Here is a 19116-nt window from a genome sequence, read left to right on the forward strand (position 1 = left end):
CAAGACTGAGAGGGCTGTTTCACTGCTGCCACCATCTGGGTGGAGTGCCATCCACAGGGGGCCTCGGCCTGGGCGGCATCCCGTTGCCTGGGACAGAGGGATGGGCAGTGGGGGCCTGTGCCTTAGCAGACCATGGGCAGAGTGAACTGAAGTAATAGTTCTGTGTCTATGCCATGGCAAAGTGTCATTTTCAGAAAGGTTTGCATACAAGTAGGTAGTGACCACATGTCAAAGATTTATTTAAGTCATTAACGAGGGAACCAGCAAAATGACAGGGCTGGTTGAAGAGATTTGAGAAAGTGACTGTATTAGTTTGCTGGGGCCGCCATAACAAATTACTACCAGCTGGGTGGTTTAAAACAATAGAAACTTATTCTCTCACAGCTCATGAGGCCAAAAGTCCAAAATCAAGGTTGTTAGCAGGATTGGTTTCTTCTGGAGGCTCTGCAGGAGAATCTCTTCCATGCCTCTCTCCCAGCTGCTGGTAGTTGCTGGCAATCCTTGGGGTTCCTTGGCTTGTAGACACATCACTCCAATCTCTGCCTCTGTAATCACATGGGCTCCTCCTGTGTTTGTGTATCTGTAGTTTACAAATCTCCCTCTCCTTATAAGGACACCAGTCTTTGGATTTAGAGCCATCCTAATCCAGTATGACCTCATTTTAACTTGATTACAACTGCAGAGAACGTATTTCCAAATAAAGTCACATTCATAGGTACCATATGTTAGGACTTGAACATCTCCTTTTGGGGGACACAGTTCAACTTGTAACAACAAAGTTACCTAACTCATTTTCCATTACTCAGCATCACAGACCCTTGGCTTCTTGGGGCAGTTTGGGGTGCTAGAAAGAGCAGAGGCATGGGTAACTTTGGTGTCAGCTTTGATTGGTCTCAGGTGTTCCTAGATTGAGTGTAGGCCTATTAACAAGCCTCAGGGGAGAGCAAGGCATCTTGGCAGAAGTCAGTACTGCATGGGACATAAGGGGAGCTAACTTCCAGAGGTCAGCTCCCAGCCCCACGCCTCACTGCGTGGGGCTCTGAACATTCCTCACCTCTCTGTGCCTCAGTTTTCTCATCTGTGAAATGGGGGTGATAATGGTACCTGCTTCATAAGATAGTACTTATGAAGCTCTGAATAAATGTTCACTATTGTTATTATTAATTCTAGTCACTCCCACTCACAGACTCACAACTTTGCTCCTTTTGGGGTGAGAAAGGCTGTCCTACTGAATATACTGGAAAGTTCCCCTTCCCTCCTAGGCCTGGTCATTGCAGAAAAAAGAAATTTAGTCTGCCTCCAGTCTCCAGAAAACACGGCAAGTTGCTGATTAGAACGAAGGAGGCCTCTCTGATTTTCACCTGCCCAGGTAATTTGTAGGCAAAGGCCAGCCCAGCCCCCAGCCTTGCTTACAAATTTGCCCTGCTTCTAGGACTGAGCTCTTCTCTGGCTGGTTGCTCTGGGTCTAGTTTGGAAGCTGACTTCCCTGGTCACTTTTAAGTTGGTGCAGCTGGCAATTTCCTTTTCAGACGCTGGTGAACCACGGTGAGTTTAGCAGGGGTGTTTGGGGCCCATCGTACCAGGAGCCTTTCCAGCTAGAACTAGAACTGGCTGGGCCTGAGAGAGCAGGTTAGAGGCCTGGCCCTTGCTATCCAATCTGGGGAGGGTGGGGGAAGACCTCTCTGCATTTAGTAAGCACCTCACACACTGGTCCTTGGGAAGAGAGGAACTCCTGCCCTCTGCATCCAGATCCATACTCCCTCCTCGGGTGGCCCCCAGGGGTAGCCAGCACATGGCCACACCAGGCCCTGAGTAGTAGCCATCGCTGCTGCTACTTTGTTTCTTTTGTTGTTGTTTTTTTGTTTTTTTATGAATTTATTTATTTATTTTTGTCTGCATTGGGTCTTTGTTGCTGCACGCAGGCTTTCTCTAGTTACGGCAGCAGGGGCTACTCTTCGTTGTGGTGCATGAGCTTCTCATTGCAGTGGCTTCTCTTGTTGCGGAGCACGGGCTCTAGGCGTGTGGGCTTCAGTGGTTGTGGCTTGCAGGCTCTAGAGCGCAGGCTCAGTAGTTACGATGCACGGGCTTAGTTGCTCCGCGGCAGGTGGGATCTTCCCCGACCAGTGATCGAATCCGTGTCCTCTGCATTGGTAGGCAGATTCTTAACCGCTGCACCACCAGGGAAGTCCTGTTTTTTTGTTTCTGTTTTGTTTTTTTTAATTAATTTATTTATTTGGCTGCGTTGGGTCTTAGTTGCGGCATGCAGGATCTTTCGTTGCGGTGCATGGGCTTCTCTCCAGTTGTGGCACGTGGGCTCCAGAGCGCGTGGGCTTAGTTGCCCAGGGGCATGTGGGATCTTAGTTCCCTGACCAGGGATCGAACCTTCATTCCCTGCATTGGAAGGCAGATTCTTAACCACTGGACCACCAGGGAAGTCCCTCGCAGCTGCTACATTGATTATTGTCTGTGAAATGAAGGCATGGGCTGGTAGGACCACAGAGGCCCCTCCCCACCCAGGCCTCTCTGACCCTAAGTTCATCTGAGAGTTCTCTGAGTTCAATCAAGAGGGATCAGGCCCCACACTCTCTAGGTCCCCTCGCAGACATACTTTTTGCCCTCAAAGTATTCCCCTTTTTAGGCCTGGGAAAGAGCAGGGTCGTTACTGGGCTTCTAACTTTTTTTTTTAAAAGAGGTTGGGGATTTCTAGAAAAGGCAACATTATAGAGACAGAAAGCAGACCCGTAATTGCCTGGGGCTGGGAGTGGAATTGACTGCAGATGAGCAAATTCGGTAATGGAAGTGTTTGAAAACTGGCTTGTGTTGGTGGTTGAACCCCTGTATAAATTCACTCATCAAACAGTATTCTTCCTATGGGTGAATTGTATGCCATATAAATTACTCTTCGATAAAGCTGTTTAAAATGTGTGTAGGGCTTCCCTGGTGGCGCAGTGGTTGAGAGTCTGCCTGCCGATGCAGGGGACACGGGTTCATGCCCTGGTCCGGGAAGATCCCACATGCTGCGAAGCGTCTAGGTCCGTGAGCCATGGCCGCTCAGCCTGCGCGTCTGGAGCCTGTGCTCCGCAACGGGAGAGGCCACAACAGTAAGAGGCCCGCGTACCGCAAAAAAAAAAAAAAAAAATGTGTATATACACATATATGTGTGTGTGTGGGGGGGTATAATGAATTCTTTTAAAACCACAGTTGGTGTGGGATTACCACCTTCTCGGTAACTCTACAGAATGTCCTCAGTCAATGGCTGTGAATTTGAAAACAAGTGGAGGGGGAGCAGAATTGGAGGCCATGGTCTTTATGTGACCTAGGGCAGGTCCACAGTCTGTCAGGGCCTCGGTCCCCCCGCCCCGTGACATCCTGAGTTGACGTGCTTAGATGGTGAGAGGTGCCAGGGTGTTGGAGCCTCTGCTGTGACTCCCTTGCCTGGCTTTCTTGGTGCTGTGGACTCTCTCATCGTACCAGGCGCCACTGTAAGCTTTGCCTTTGCCACAGAGCACCTCTGCCTTCCTGTCTTTGTGCAGGGAATTTCCTCCCTCCAGCCCCAAGGAGCAAACACGCGGTCAGGAACAATTGGAAAATCTGGGTTAGGCTGGCCTCATTTCCCCCTAAGCTTGGTCCTTTCCCTTGACTTGGACCAGAGACACAACCCAGAGAAAACCCCCTCACAGATCGAATGGCTTAAGCACCTACTGGGCATTTATATACTTTGCAGGCTTTCCTCTCTCCTGGCAGTCCTGACAGGTGGCCTCACGGGAGATCAGACATAGAGAGACACTTGCCTAAGGTCACAGAGCTGCTAAGTGCTGAGTTTCCAGCTCTTTCCACTAGAAGCCACTTCCTGGAAAGAGTCCAGGCTGCTTACTCAGGTGGAAGCTGAATGAATTGGTGTTGTCAGCTTGTTTGGTAATTGCCTGTGTCCCTCTCCTGTGCCTCCATCATTCTTGTCAGAATGCTAGGACGGCTCAAGTACCCCCTTCTCTAGGAAGCCTTCCTTCAAACGTCTACTCACCCACCCAGAAAGTTATGATACCCACTTCCTCTGAGTGCTAGCAGCCAAGAGCCAGAAGCACGAGAAGTTCCTTTCCAGAAACTGTGAGTAGCTCCATCTGGAGCATGACAAGAATGAGGCCTTGGCAGTCAGGAGAAAACCTGGCCTCTCCCCAAAGGGCAGTGGGAGCTACAGCAGGGGTGGGACAAGAAGATGTGGCTTAAAAGAGGGTGGTTCTAGCTGCTGGGTGGAGGATAGTTGGATCAGACTGGAGCCAGGTGGGAGGCTGGGGGGCCACTGAGGAGGCTGCAGCCTGAGCCCCTCCCAGAGGCGTGCTCCAGTGGGAGGGCGTGGCCCCGCCCCTCCCTTCACCTTTGTCCTCCTTCTTCACCCTGTTCCTGTCCCCTGTCCCATTCCCTAGGCCCCAGAAGTGCATGCTTATCTGATAAACTCCAGGGAGTACTCCACTGAGTGCCCTGCTGCTCCTACCAGAGTTTTGGGCTGGTTCCTTCTGGAAATGATGCCGAAGGGCTGAATGGCAGACCCTCGGGGCAGCATGAAGAGAAGGGGAAGTGGAGGGGCTCTGAGCTCCCAGGTTGGGCTGGGAACAGCCCTGAGGCCAAGGGAGAGCTGTGAAACGGCTACTACTGGCTGACTCAGACCCTCCTGCCCTTCTTATCAGGCCTGAGGAGCGATAAGGGGCCAGTTCCTGGACTGCGGGTTCTAGGCCTTTGTTTGGGGCGGCCAGGAAGTGACTTGTGGGTTTTGCTGCGCCTCAAGGAGTGGGGCTGACTCACAGGGGTGGGGGTTTGGGTGTGTCGGGTCCATGGGGTGGGAGGCGGAGTCTGGGTGTGTCGGGTCCACGGGGTGGGAGACGGGGTGCAAACGCCAGGCCCTTCCCTGGTGGGAGAGGGTCCGGCCTCCACACCCACCTACTGACAGCTGGCCGCAGACCGGAGGAGTCCTTGACCTGCTAGCTTAAGATGGGAGGGGTGGCCCAGGGCGTCTCCTCTATTTTTCAAGCAGAAAATATTTCCAGAATATTATTATTCCCCCAAGGTGTTGACTATTTGCTAAGTGCCAGACACTAGACTAAGGGCTTTGCCTGTACTATTTCCTTTAATCTTTACTCCAATAAAACCCCTGGGCAGCTGGTATTAACCACTCTCCACGTTTTGCAGATGAGGAAACTGAGGTTCAGGGAGAGGAAGTGAATTGCTCAGATTTATGCAGCCAGGAAGCTGCAGATTCGGGATTCAAGCTGGGTCCAAAATTCAGAGACAGCTCTCTTGAAAAACCAAAATACATAGGGCAGGGAATGGGCATCAGGAGTTTTGTGAACCCCCGGGAGCCATCCATAGCTTACATCCAGTCCTCAAAGGAGCCACAGAAGACATCTGCCCCGGGGGATCCTTCCTAGCAAGGTGGACAGAGCTCTTCCCCAGCCCAGTCTGTTCGTCTGTGTGATGTGGTGAGAGACTGGCTCAGGTGTTCGCCACAAGCTAGACGGGGAGGTGAGCAACCCCAGGTCATAAATGAGCAGTTGGGTGACTCTGCTGTGGGGCAGGCCTGTCTTCCAGGCTCTTAGAAGGGGGAGGAGGCGGGGTGCTTGAGATGAGATAAAAGAACAGGAAATTCCCAGCCCAGTGGGAGAGACAAGGCCCTATTAGTCAAGACAGAAAAGCAATTCCAAAAAAGGGAAGGTTCTGATCTGTGTCATTGTCTATTTGTCAAGCCTCTGCCCCTCAGCATTTCTTAGTCAGGTTTGACGTTGAGCTCTGCTTGCCTGCTGGACGCCTCAGGCTCATGTCCTGCCAGCTCTCAGGCCCTGGTGGAAGGAGAGTCTCTGGCGGAAAAGTCCCAGAGCAAATTCTGACTGGCTTATCTGGAGCCACGTGCCTCCCTGAACAACATCCCAGTGGTCTGGGGTGGGGTTTTATGATTGGCCAAGCCTTCTCTCCCATGCCCATCCTCACCCTGGGTCTTCTTGTGGGGCCAGAACAGCAGCAGAACCATACAGAGTGGGTGGGAGGTAGAAGGGGAAGAGACGGAGGCAGGCAAAAGCCAGGTGACCCCAGGGGCCAGCTCCCCACCCATCTACCCTTTCCACACAGGGGCTCTTCTGGGCCATGCCTGTCTGGCCAAGGATGCTAGAGGGTTATCAACAGGGAGGGGCCACTCAGTGTCTTAGTTTAGTCAGAGATGTTCAACCTCAGCATTACTGACTTTTTTTTTTTTGGCCTCACTTTGTGGCATGCAGGAACTTAGTTCCCTGACCACAGATCAAACCCATGCCTCTTGCATTGGGAGCATGTTGGGAGCACGGAGTCTTAACCACTGGGCAGCCAGGGAAGTTCCACTATTGATATTTGAGGCCAGATAATTCTTTGTTGTCGGGGACTGTTCTGTGCACTCTAGGATGTTTAGCAGCATCTCTACCTGCTAGAAGCAGTAGCATCTTTCCTGTCTGCCACTTGGACAATCAAAAACGTCTCCTCTGGGGCTTCCCTGGTGGCGCAGTGGTTGAGAGTCCGCCTGCCGATGCAGGGGACACGGGTTCATGCCCCGGTCCGGGAAGATCCCACATGCCGTGGAGCGGCTGGGCCCGTGAGCCATGGCCGCTGAGCCTGCGCATCCGGAGCCTGTGCTCCTCAACGGGAGAGGCCACAACAGTGAGAGGCCTGCGTACTGCAAAAAAAAAAAAAAAAAAAAAAGTCTCCTGACCTTGGCGAATGTCCCCGGGGGAATTGCCCCTGGTTGAGAACTACTGACTTAGATGATCCCAAAGGAGATCTTGAGGTGAGGACCTCAGGAAGCTGGGAAGTGGACGGGTAGAAGACGTTGATACTGAATGTGTTAAAGAGCAGGTTATCACTGTGGGGCTTCGTCCTGAAACTGAGTCCCCCTAAAACAGAATTCCTCTGCCGAGTTTATGATTAACCTCTCTATCCAAAACTTTATTCTCTTTTTTTGTCCTGCCCCCATTCTCCTCAGAATTGAGGCGTATCAAAGAAAAGGGGGGGGCCTCCCTGGTGGCGCAAGTGGTTGAGAGTCCGCCTGCCGATGCAGGGGATACGGGTTCGTGCCCCGGTCTGGGAGGATCCCATATGCCGCGGAGCGGCTGGGCCCGTGAGCCATGGCCGCTGAGCCTGCGCGTCCGGAGCCTGCGCGTCCAGAGCCTGTGCTCCGCAACGGGGGAGGCCACAACAGTGAGAGGCCCGCATACCGCAAAAAAAAAAAAAAAAAAAAAAAGAAAAGGGGGGACTGAAACCAAGTAGGACCCTGTGGGGCCTTCCAGATACAAAAGCCCCTCCATGTCCCCTGTTTTTTGTTTATAGAGAAAGCTTTAGTCTCTAGACCTTCCCTGAGTTCCAAATGGCAGGCACAGAAGTTAACAATTAGGGAAGTGAGGGAATAGAGGAACAAAGGAAAAACAGTCAATCAAGAAAAGTAATGCTAGGGACTTCCCCAGTGGTCCAGTGGTTAAGAATCCGCCTTCCAGTGCAGGGGATGCAGGTTCGATCCCTGGTCGGGGAACTAAGATCCCACATGCCGTGGAGCAGCTAAGCCTGTGCGCCACAACTACTGAAGCCCGCATGCCTAGAGCCCATGTGCCACAACAAGAGAAGCCACTGCAATGAGAAGCCTGTGCACCACAACAAAGAGTAGCCCCTGCTCGCCACAACTAGAGAAGGCCCACACACAGCAGTGAAGACCCAACGCAGCCAAAAATAAATAAATAAAAACTAAAAAAAAAAAGTTATGTATTGAAGGCATGCATCCTAAAACCTTAAACAGGATCCTGGACATCTAAGCCTACTGAACAGACAAATAAATACGCAAATCTGCCCCACGCCCTGGGGCTAGCACTGGTTGTTGGACACTGGAGGGAGGGTGTCCTAGTGCAGAAGAGTCTCTGAAGTCATATAAATAGAATAGAATACTTTATAGTAGTAGGTCAGCATTAAATACTAGTCACTGAACTTTCATAACTTTCATAACTTGTCTCATAGACTGAAAAAGTTGTGTACATCCAATGCATAGAGATAGTCCCTCCCCGGCTGGCCCAGCCTGTCAGTGTACAGACATGTGAGTGATGGGAGCTTCACAGCCCAGACAAGCCCGCAGGCCTTGTCTCCGAATCCTCCCAGAAATACTGCAGAGTCAGTACTATTAACACCCCCATTCTAGAAAAGAGGAAACTGAGGCTCAGCAGGGTTAGCTGACATCATGCTTGTGAATGACAGATCTAGGGCTTGAACTCAGTGCTACAGGAGTAATCAGGCAGCATGAATGGACCAGTCCTGGATCCAGGCCAGCTAAGGAGGAGCCAGTGGTCTCAGGATGGAGGAGACACCCTCAGGATCTGAGACTTGGTGGCTGTCCTTGCCCAGAGAACACCCAGCAGCTGGGCTGGGTGTCTGCACTCCAGGAGGCCCCAGGCTTTGTGTTCCCCTGACTCAGGCTCAGGAGACAGGCCAGGGCCAAGGTCTGAGCTGAAGTGCCAGCTGGGCCAGCCAGGAATGGGCAAAGCAGACTGTGGGCAAGGGCACCACCTCCCTGCAAAATCTGCCTCCTGCTGTCTCTGGAAGGCTGCGCTGTTAGATCCTGGTTGAAGCCCTGGAAGAGGTTTATGGGTTTGTTACCACCTCTGTGAAGCCCTACTGGACTGTCCTATGGGCCAAGCCCCTCCATTCTGCTCCTACTGTCACTTAAAGTACCCAGCTTGCACTGAAATCATCTGTGGCCATTATATGGATTTTTAAGTTGTTATGGTGAGTTAAAGTTCTGTACACCTAGAAAGGCCTGGGGCCTTTTCACTGGAATTCCCCATGGCTCCCAGCACAGGGCTCATTCAGCACACAGTAAGTGCTCAGTAAATGTTGGCAGACTGACACATCACCCCACCAGGTGTTTAAACTGGGAACGGTAAACACAGTGTCTCTCTTTGCTCATGGAGTGGGAGGCAGAATGGGCCAGTGGTTGGTACCCAAGCTCTGGTGTAAAATTGTTGCTGGCCAAGTCTTGACTCTGCTTCTCACTGGCTGCGTGACCTTGAGGAAGCTACTTGACTTTTCTGTGCCTTGCTCTCCCCATTCGTGAAATGGGAATAGAGTTAATAATAATAATATCACCTAGGGAGTAATTATCTAGGTTATTAGGTAGTGCATGTAAAGCCTGGAAAGAGCCCAGTGCTGGTTAGCTGTTCTCATTCTTGGTAGTCAGAGGCATCATATAATGTATCATCTGTGAGTACATTTTTTGGCTGTGCGGCCAAAAAAAAAAAAGAGACAAGCCACATTTGGATTTCAGCTCCCCCTCCGCTCTCTAGCTATGTGACTTCAGGTAAGTGTCTATGCCTTAATTCCCTCCTGTGTAAACAGGTTCATGTGTTCCAGTCCAGCCACCTTTACACATACAGATATATGGAATTCTCTGGCGTTCCACTGTGTTGGGCAGAGGCACCTTTGTTGAGCTGTGCTTATTTTACTGGTTGTAGATTAAAGGGGAGAGACAAAGGGAGCATCTCATCCACCACTGCGCCACCAGGGAAGTCCCGAGATATTTTAATCTTTTGCATAGTTCCTGGGGCATTCTTTTTGCTCAGTAAATATTAGCTACCCGGAAAGCTAAAGTATTTAAAGACCAAGAGTTCCTTCCTTTGGCAGTGGTGGCACCCAGCACCAGAAGAGTCAGGAGAGGCAGGTAGTGGCCCAGCCCAGGCTCTGGGGACAGGGAGCAGCGTGGTGCTGTCTGAGGGCTAGCAGAGTGAGTGGGTGAGGGTACAGGCTTTGTAGCCAGACTGTCTGGATTCAAATCCCAGCTCCACCTGTTACTGTAATTTTGGGCCAACCACTTAATAATCACTTCTGTGGATCTCAGTTTCCCCCTCTGTAAAATGGGGGAAATAATACCAGCTTCCCAGGTTATCATAAGAATTAAATAACTCCTACATAAAACACTTAGAACACTGCCTGGAACACGCTAAGTCTGGCCATTATTGTCTATATTATTTGAGTCTGTCCAGAGTCCTCCTCATCCATCCCCAGTCATAACAATAATAATAACTTCAACAGCCACAGTTAATTGTCCTCTCGTTTATACATTCTCTCAACAAACCCATGACACCATTCTCACCTTCTAGCTGGGCACAGTGAGGCTCAGGAAGTCTGGGTAAGGTGCCCAAGATCACACTGGTAGAGACAGGATTTGAACTCAGGTCTCTGACTCCAGAGCCCACACACTTAGCCATTTACTAAGCTGCACTTTTGTGGGAACTGCAGGGGGGCTGGACACCCAACACATCAACCCTCATAAACAAATAGACCTTGAGACAGTGGCCCAGCAAACACTGACTGTACCATTGTCCGGGTGCTGTGAGTGTTTAGAGAGAGGGTCCGGATGCAGCCTTGGCCCTGAGGACCAGGTAGGACTTGCACTGGAGCATTAGGAGGGCTGTGATTTCAAGTGGGAGCAAAGATGTGGAGGAGGGGCCAGGCGGGGCGCAGGTGGGGCTACAGCAAGAGGCGTGGCTGGGGATAAAGTCAGAGACGGGAGGTGGCTGGCCAGCCTCCAAGTGGAGTTCCAGCACAAAGCAAAAGGCTGAGGCCCAGGGCAGCCTCAAAAGCCCTACTGTCCCTGCCCCTCAAGATCCCAGCATTGGAGACCCAGGGACATAACAGATGCCCTGCTCAGACTCAGCCTAGAACAGGGATCAAGGAGAATGGCCGGGGCCCCTCAGCCCTACTTTCTTGGTTTGTTCTCCTCTCGGCGTGAACACACCCAACATGGCAGCTGGCATCCAGGGCACACCCAGCACATGCTCCCTGCCTTCCTCCCTGGTGCAGGAGATGGAGTGGAACCCAGTCCTGACACAGGACTCCCTCCAAAAACAAATCCAACCCACCATCAGCAACGAAAATTTTATTGGTGGTTTCTTAGGAATTTAAAAGGCAAGTTTCCTAGTAGAGCAAGACTTCCTGAAAATCCTACCTCCCATTGCAGCTCCTTCTCTAGGAGTTGTTTTCCTGAGGCCACAGCTTCACATCTCCTCTCCTCTGCAACTCCAGCCACTCCTCTCCTTGCCCTCAAAATCCCAGTTGGCCTGTAGCCTTCACACATGTACACTGAGTGCCATTAGCAGGACAGGCTGCATAGTTTTGCAGGGCCTGGTGTAAAATGAAAATGTAGGGTCCCTGGTTCAGAGAGTATGGAGAATTTCAAGATGGTGACAGCAGAGCATTAAATTAAGTGCCTGGCCCTTCCAAGCACACAGCTCTGTCGACTGCACGGGCAGCATGCCCATGGAGCTGACCCTGGCCTTTAGTGTGTGCCCTGCATGGACTAGAACGTCAAGTTTCATGAATTTCAAAGCTAAAATCAGGGGCTTCCCTGGTGGCGCTGTGGTTAAGAATCCTCCTGCCAATGCAGGGGACACAGGTTTGAGCCCTGGTCCACGAAGATCCCACATGCTGCGGAGCAGCTAAGCCCGTGCGCCACAACTACTGAGCCTGCACTCTGGGGCCCGGGAGCCACAACTACCGAAGCCAGTGAGTCACAACTACCGAAGACTGCGTGCTTAGAGCCCATGCTCCGCAACAAGAGAAGACACTGCAATGAGAATCCCAGGCGCAACAATGAAGACCCAATACAGCCAGAAATAAATAAATAAATTTATTTTAAAAAATAAATAAGTAAAAATAAAGCTAAAATCTGAGATTCCACCATCGCCCCAGCACCAAAAGAAAATCATATTTTGAAGACGGCTGCTCTGGGCTATACCCACCCCACCCTCAACTCTCAACTGCTCACTTTCCATGCTGCACTTATTCCCCCAGTAGAAAAGTTTGAGGTCTTATATTTGAACTGATCATACCTTTTGCAAAGTGCTTTCATATGTTCTTTAAGAGAGAGAAGTTATCATCTCATTTTATGGTTAGGCAAACTGAGATTCAGAAACTCTGCACTCGAGAGCTGGCATCTTGCTGGCCAGTAGCATATGTGGCACCAAAACAATAGCCTCCAGACCCCCTCAGCCTGAAGCCATTTCCCCCAGAGAAAACATCTGGACACCATCTAAGGTGAATGAACAAATGCAAACCTCAACAGCAAGGGAACTAATTTTATTTATATGGTAACAGCAATTTCTCGTGTTGAAACAGCCTCAGCCAACCCCAGACAAACACCAGGCCTGAATCAGACCTCCATCAGCAGAAGTGCTGATGGAAATGTGGGAAATGTCCCCATCCTTCCGACTCATAACACTCAGTGCTCCTGCAACCACAGACCGAAGAAGAAAAAAGCGGACTCAGGCTCCTAATCCAAAAGGGTATAGTAGGGCTATTTGTTTTGTTTAAATTAAAACTTGGGAAATCTTTATTTTTTTAAGTGAACTTTTAATTTTGGAATCATTTTAGATTTACAGAAAAGGTGTAATGATCATGTGGAGAGTTCCTTCACCCAGTTCCCCATTATTAACGTTTTATTACTGTGTGGATTTGTCACAGCCAAGAAACTGACACTGGCACTCAGCTATTAACTAAACTCCAGACTTGATTTTGGTTTCACCTGGATTTTTCCACTAATGTCCTCTTTCTGTTCCAAGACTCAATCCAGGGAAGCACATGACATTTACTTATCATGGCTTCCCTTTAGTCTGTGACAGTTTCTCCCTGTTTTTCAAGACATGGACAGTCTTGGGAATTCCCTGGTGGTCCAGTGGTTAGGACTCCACGCTTCCACTGCTGAGGGCCCGGGTTCAATCCCTGGTTGGGGAACTGAGATCCTGCAAGCTGCGCTGCCAAAAAAAGATGTGGATGGTCTTGAGGAGGAATGGCAGGTCACCTGTCCAATGCCCACCAGTCTGTGTGGTTTTCTCCCCAGTAGACCTGGGTTATAAGTTTTTAGAGAGAACACCACAGAGGTGAAGTGCCCTTCTCGTCACATCCTATCAGGAGTCCATGGCACCCACATGACGCCGCTGGTGAGATTCACCTTGAGCTTGTGGTTAAGGTGGTGTCTGTCAGGCTTCTCTACTGTGAAGTTACTATTTTGTTCACTTTCCAAACTCTACTCTTTGGAAGTGAGTCTATAAGTCTAAGCCACCCTCAAGTGGGACAGGGCAGGAAACCTTGATTTTTTTAATGTTAATTTAATTAACTTTTTAAAAAAAATCGTGGTTTAAAGTGCAAAAGATACCAAAGGATCCAAGGCAAAAATTTTCTCCCCATCTCTATCCCTGAAAGTAACAATGTTACCATTTTCTCATGAATCATTCCAGAGGTATTTTATACGCAGACAGGTAAATATACATACTTTGCTCCACCTTTTTTACACAAAGGTAGCACGCTGGCCACACTATTCTACACCCAACCATAACGAGACCTTGTAAAGCACACAAGTTGTCTGACATGATGGATGATTAAATAAATTACATTACTGCAGAGCAAGGGCCTGGCACAGCTACCAGCAGTTACACAGGTAAGTAGTATCTGTTCTCATGAAAAGGTAATATGTCAAATGAAAATAAAATCAAGTGCAGAGTACATATGATTTCTATTGGTGAATGCTATCTTTCAGGAGGATAAATTCCAGAAGCAGTCACAGGAGACTAAATGCCTGAGATAAAACAGAAGGCTAGTGAGTATAATGTTTTGCTATATATAAAAGGAAAATAAAAAGATGGGGCTGTGAGCTTTGGGGGAATGCAAACTCAAGGATCCCGAAGCCAGTCACTGGTGGATGGCAAGACCTTGTCACTCTTCCTAGTCAGGGAGGGAAAGGCTGTTTGACTTTCTAGAATCTGTCTGCCTGGATGGAAGGTGGTTGCAGTTAATTGCCTTGTGGAAATAAGAGTAGAGCAAGTACCCCACCCAGGGTGGGGACGGGATGTAGATTCCTCAGGCCTGAACTGTCAGGCTCCAGGCCACACATGTGTGGATGCCCCACAGCCCAGTACTATCCACAACCTGCAGGATGAAGTGCTCCCTTTCAGCCTGGCACCTCTTCATTCATTCATCCCTTTACCCATTCAATCATTTATCCATTCTCCCATCCATCTATCCATCCACCCATCAAACCATTCACCTGTCGTTCATCTATCCATCCATTCATCCATTCTCCTTTCTACTTGTTTGTTTCCTTTATTCACTCAGCATTTATTATGTGGCTGATCCTTTGCCAGATAACAGGGATAGAGCTGTGGCTGAGATGGGCCCAGGCCCCTTCTCGTAGAGTGTACAGTCTGGTCCAGAACTAACCCAGTTTGGGGAATGCATCAAAATCTTGGGCATTTTAGGATCACAGGGGACTTCCCTGGGGTTCCAGTTGTTGGGACTCCGCACTTCCACTGCATGGGGCACTGGTTCGATCCCTGGTCAGAGAACTAGGATCCTGCATGCTGCGTGGTGCAGCCAAAAAAAAAAAAAAAAAAAAAAAAAAAATCACAGAAGAAGGAACTAAGCCAGCCTGTGAAGCAGAGCTGCTTCTTGGAGGAGGTGACAACTTGGCTCAGTGGGTGCTAGTCAAGCTTGGGAGGCCTGAAGGGAGAAAAGGGAAATTTCAGATGAAGGAACAAGAAAAGGCCCACAGACCAGTACTAGCACCCAGTAACCAAGCCCTTGCCTCAGTCTGGACCCTGTGCCAGGCTCTTAGCAGTCAAAACTTCACTTCAGCCCACAGGAGCCCTTTGAGGGAGATGGTATGATCTCCATTTTTTCTAGCTTTATTGCGATATTATTGACATACAACATGTAAGTTTAAGGTGTCCAGTGTAATGAAGGATTACTACAGGAAGGTTAGTTAACACCCCCATCCTCTCACATAATTACCACTTTCTTGTGGTTATAACATTTAAGATCTACTCTCTTAACTTTCAAGTATCTAATACAGTATTGTTAATTTACAGCCACCATGCTGTGCATTAGATCCCCAGAACTTATTCTGGGGTTGGAAACGTGTCCCCTTTGACCAACATCTCCCCATTTCCCTCACGCTCCAGCCCTAGCAACCACCAGTCTACTTTCTATTTCTATGAGTTCAGCTTTTTACATTCCACATGCAAGTGAAAACATACAGTATTTGTCTTTGTCTGCCTTATTTCACTTATTATAATGCCTTCAAGGTCCATCCATGTTGTTGCAAAAGGCAGGATTTCCTTTTATTTTATGGCTGAGTAATATCTTAATCCAGTCATCCACTGATGGCACTTAGATTGTTTCCATGTCTTGACTACTGTGAATAATGCTTCAGTGAACATGTGGGTACAGATATCTCTCCTAGAGAGTGATTTCATTTCCTTAGGATATATACCCAGAAGTGGGATTGCTGGATCATATGGTAGTTCTTATTTTAATGTTTTGAGGAACCTCCATACTGTTTTCCAGACTGGCTGCACCAGTTTACCTTCCCACCAACAGTGCACCAGAGTTCCCTTTTCTCCACATCTTTACCAATACTTGTTATCTCTTTGGCTATCGATAGCCATTCTAACAGGTGTGAGATGATATCTCATTGTGGTTTTGATTTGCATTTCTCTGATGATTAGTGATATTGAGCATCTTTTCATGTACCTGTTGGCCATTTGGATATCTTTCTTTTTGAAAAGTGTATGATCTCCCTTTTAAAGATAAGGATGCTGAAGGACGGGGCTAAGGTTTACCTTCTTTTCTGTGTCTCTCCCTGGTGCCCGGTCCAAGGCCTGACATACAAAATGTGCTCAAGAATTGCAGATTGGCAGAATGGCATGGGCTGGAGACTGTAAGTTGGATGACCCCATTACTAGGGAACCATGAATATGTCCCTGAAACCCTCTGCCCATAGCTTCCTGGTCTGTAAAGCAGGGATACTTTCAAAATCAACATCTTTAGAGCACTTGTGTGCTGTGCTGGGAAAAGCGGCAAACAATGCTGAGTTCCTGGCTCCGGGAACTTCTGTGGAAGAATCTGAAAAGTTAGCAGGAAGTTATAATCCACCACAGCAAGATGATTTGCTCTGAGGGGGACATACAGGCACTGGGTGAGCACAGCTTGAGTTGCTATCAGAATTAATGAGATAATACACACTAACTAGAGAAGTCAATGGCTTCCTATGTGCTTGGCACTGTGCTGAGTGTCTTACATGAACTAACTTGTTTAGTCATTACAATTCTACCAGGTTTGTGTGATTATGATCAACGCATGTACTAAGAGGAAGTTAGTGGAGGCTCAGAGAGATTAGGTAACTTGCCCAAGGTCACACAGCTGGTGAATGGCAGAGCTGGAATCAGAACCCAGGCTGTCTGGTCCTTGACCACAGACTCTCCTGGATCAAGGAGACTAGCAGGTAACACTGAATTTTCCTCTTCTGTCTCTCAAAAGATAGATAAGGTCATATCTACAGATCATGGAGCCAGGCGGCCCCAGGATTAGAGTAGTACCTCAAAAAAAAAAGGTCTATTTTTGGAACCTCAAATGAGGTCAAGGCCTGGCCCGAATCCCACATTCTGAGCAGTGGGCCACATTCTGTCAGCTGGACTTCTCGAGGGTTTAGAGCAGAGAGAGGACTGGGAAGCTGTTGGGTTGCAGCATCCCAGAGCTCTGGCCTGATGTCCAAACCAACCTTGTTCCTTGGGCTTCAGGCCTTGCCATGAGGTACCTGCTGGGGCCCTGAAATTGGAACAGCCTTCATCCCTCACTGCTGCAGGGAAGTGCCTTTGAGGCCTCAAGTTGCAGTGACTGCAGAGTAGCTGGCCTTTCTCCATCTTTCAGGACTACTCCCCACTTTTCTTTCCGTGTCCACCCCAGCAATCTGAGCATTATTCATGCCTGAAATATCTCAGAAAGCCACGACAGCCCTGCCCTCCACCCAAATCCACACAGCCTCATGGCCTCTGTTCTTTAAAAGGTCATCTTCCTCCCTGCCTTTACCGATGGACCCCTCACCCCTGGGCCCTTCACACCTCACTGTTTCACTGCACAGGGACATGCCTGTCATTCCATCCCCCATCAGGACTTTGCCCACAGACACCACCTTCCTATGGGCCTCTGGGGCCCTGGGCTGCCGAGCTGGTCTGTCAGGCACCTGCAGTCAAGACCTGTGGGGACCTGCTAACATTTCCACTTCAGCCTGTCCTGGAGAAAGTACATGACATTGTGTAAGAGCCTCTCCCATCTGCTCTGAGGGGCCCAGAAGGCTCGGCCCTCAGTGCTGGCCCTGCCCATTTCCAAGACAGGGGGAGCCACACTCTTCGGGGGATGCCACTGTGTGTGTAGTCCCCAGAGTCCAGGCCCCCAGGGCAGGATGGTCTCTGGTATGACTATAGCACACGCTCAGCACACACCCAGACCCCCTTCAGCTTACGCCAGTTACTTCCAGCTGCTGGCAGCCAAGACCTTCTGCCTGATGACTTTCTGGTCACCTGCTCACTGGGTGAGTGCTTTTCATAAACTAACTTATTTAGTCATCGTTAAGTCCACACTCTGCCTGTACGTCTTAGTCCAAAAGGGCCTCGAATGAACAGCTCCCCCTCTCCCAGTAGCCCTCCACCAATTACTGATGGTAAAGCCCGCAGCTCCTCCCCTTTCCTCGTCCCAGGAGCAGCCCCTCATTAATGCAACCTTTATGGGCTTCCTTCCTTGCCTGTCTCACCTCTCACCTCCCCTGCTAGTGCTTTGTGGGATCACTTCCCAAATAAATGTCTTGCATTTGAATCCTAGAATTGGGTCTGCTTGCGAGGAAACCCAAACTAAGACAACATCTAATTTCCAACATTTATCGAGTGTTTTTGTGCCAAAGCACCACGCTCAACACTTCACATGTCTTGACTCATTTAATCCTCCGACAGCCAGGGCTATGAGGTAGGGACCGTTATCATCTCCATTTCACAGATGCAGAAACTGAGTCAGAGCTTGAAGCCAAGCGGCTCCTCCCGTGACCCTGTCCTGCAGCCAGCCTGAATTGCTTTCGGTTCCTCAAACGACTCTACTCAGTCACCTCCTGCCCTCTGCCCTCTGGGGCACAGGGAGGTTAAATCACTTGGTCACAGCAAGTTAGAGGTTGAACCACATGGGTTCAAGAGCAGGCTTCCAGGGCTTCCCTGGTGGCGCAGTGGTTGAGAGTCCGCCTGCTGATGCAGGGGACACGGGTTTGTGCCCCGGTCTGGGAAGATCCCACATGCTGCGGAGCGGCTGGGCCCGTGAGCCATGGCCGCTGAGCCTGTGCGTCCGGAGCCTGTGCTCCGCAACGGGAGAGGCCACAACAGTGAGAGGCCCGTGTACCACAAAAAAAAAAAAAAAAAAAAGGAGTAGGCTTCCAGGCTCGGAGTCCTCACACTTCACCTCCATGGTAGACGAACAGTAGCCCCTCAAGTAGTCCACGTCCGGACCCTGTGACTGTTACCTTCTATGGCAAAAGAGATTTTGCAGATGTGATTAAGGGAAGGATCTTGAGATAGAGAGATGATCCTGGATTATCCATGTGGGCTCGATGTAATCACAACAGTCCTTATAAGAGGGTATCCTCCACCTGTGTCTTTCAGACAGAAGACAATGTGATGACAAACCAGAGAAACAGAGAGGAAGACATTTGAAAATGCTACACTGCTCCCTTTGAAGATGGAAGACAGGGTCATGAGCCAAGAGATGCAGGTGGCCTCTGGAAGCTGGAAAAGGCAAGGAAACAGATTCTCCCCTGGAGCCTCCAAAAGGAACCAGCCCTGTCATCACTTTGATCTTAGCCCAGTGAAACTGACTTTGGACTTTTGGCCTCCAGAACTGAAAGAGAATACACCTGTGTTGATTTAAGCCACTACATTTATGGTGATTTGTTACAGCAGCCACAGGAAACGAATGCAACTACTGTACCAGCCCGTCCCCTACCAACTGCTCAGATGTAGCATGGTTCCTGAGAACAGCTGACACCTGGCGGGCACATCATCAAGCAGCGGGCAATTGCAACCCATCTCAGGGGGTGCCTGGGGCTGGGAGCACACAGAAGGGCCCGTCTGGTCTGAAGGGTCAGGGAAGACTTCCTGAGTGTGAGCTTGCTTCAGCCTAGACTGGGAGGAAAGGGAAAGGGCGGGTGCTGAACAGAAGAGGAGCGAGTGCAAAGGCCAGGAGGGGAGAGAAAGCTCAATCATT

General features: G+C 49.7%; 1 long non-coding RNA gene across 1 annotated transcript; it reads left to right on the forward strand.

Annotated features, from left to right (window-relative positions):
• Positions 1-4025: 4025 nt before the first annotated feature.
• LOC132496660 (uncharacterized) lies at positions 4026-18845 on the forward strand. Its single transcript, XR_009533510.1, has 3 exons — positions 4026-4104; positions 13580-13639; positions 18516-18845. It is a non-coding gene; the product is annotated as an uncharacterized LOC132496660 (long non-coding RNA).
• The last annotated feature ends 271 nt before the right edge of the window (positions 18846-19116 follow it).

The sequence above is a fragment of the Mesoplodon densirostris genome, chromosome 10, assembly GCF_025265405.1.
Source record: "Mesoplodon densirostris isolate mMesDen1 chromosome 10, mMesDen1 primary haplotype, whole genome shotgun sequence".
In the NCBI taxonomy this organism is placed as follows: Eukaryota; Metazoa; Chordata; class Mammalia; order Artiodactyla; family Ziphiidae; genus Mesoplodon; species Mesoplodon densirostris.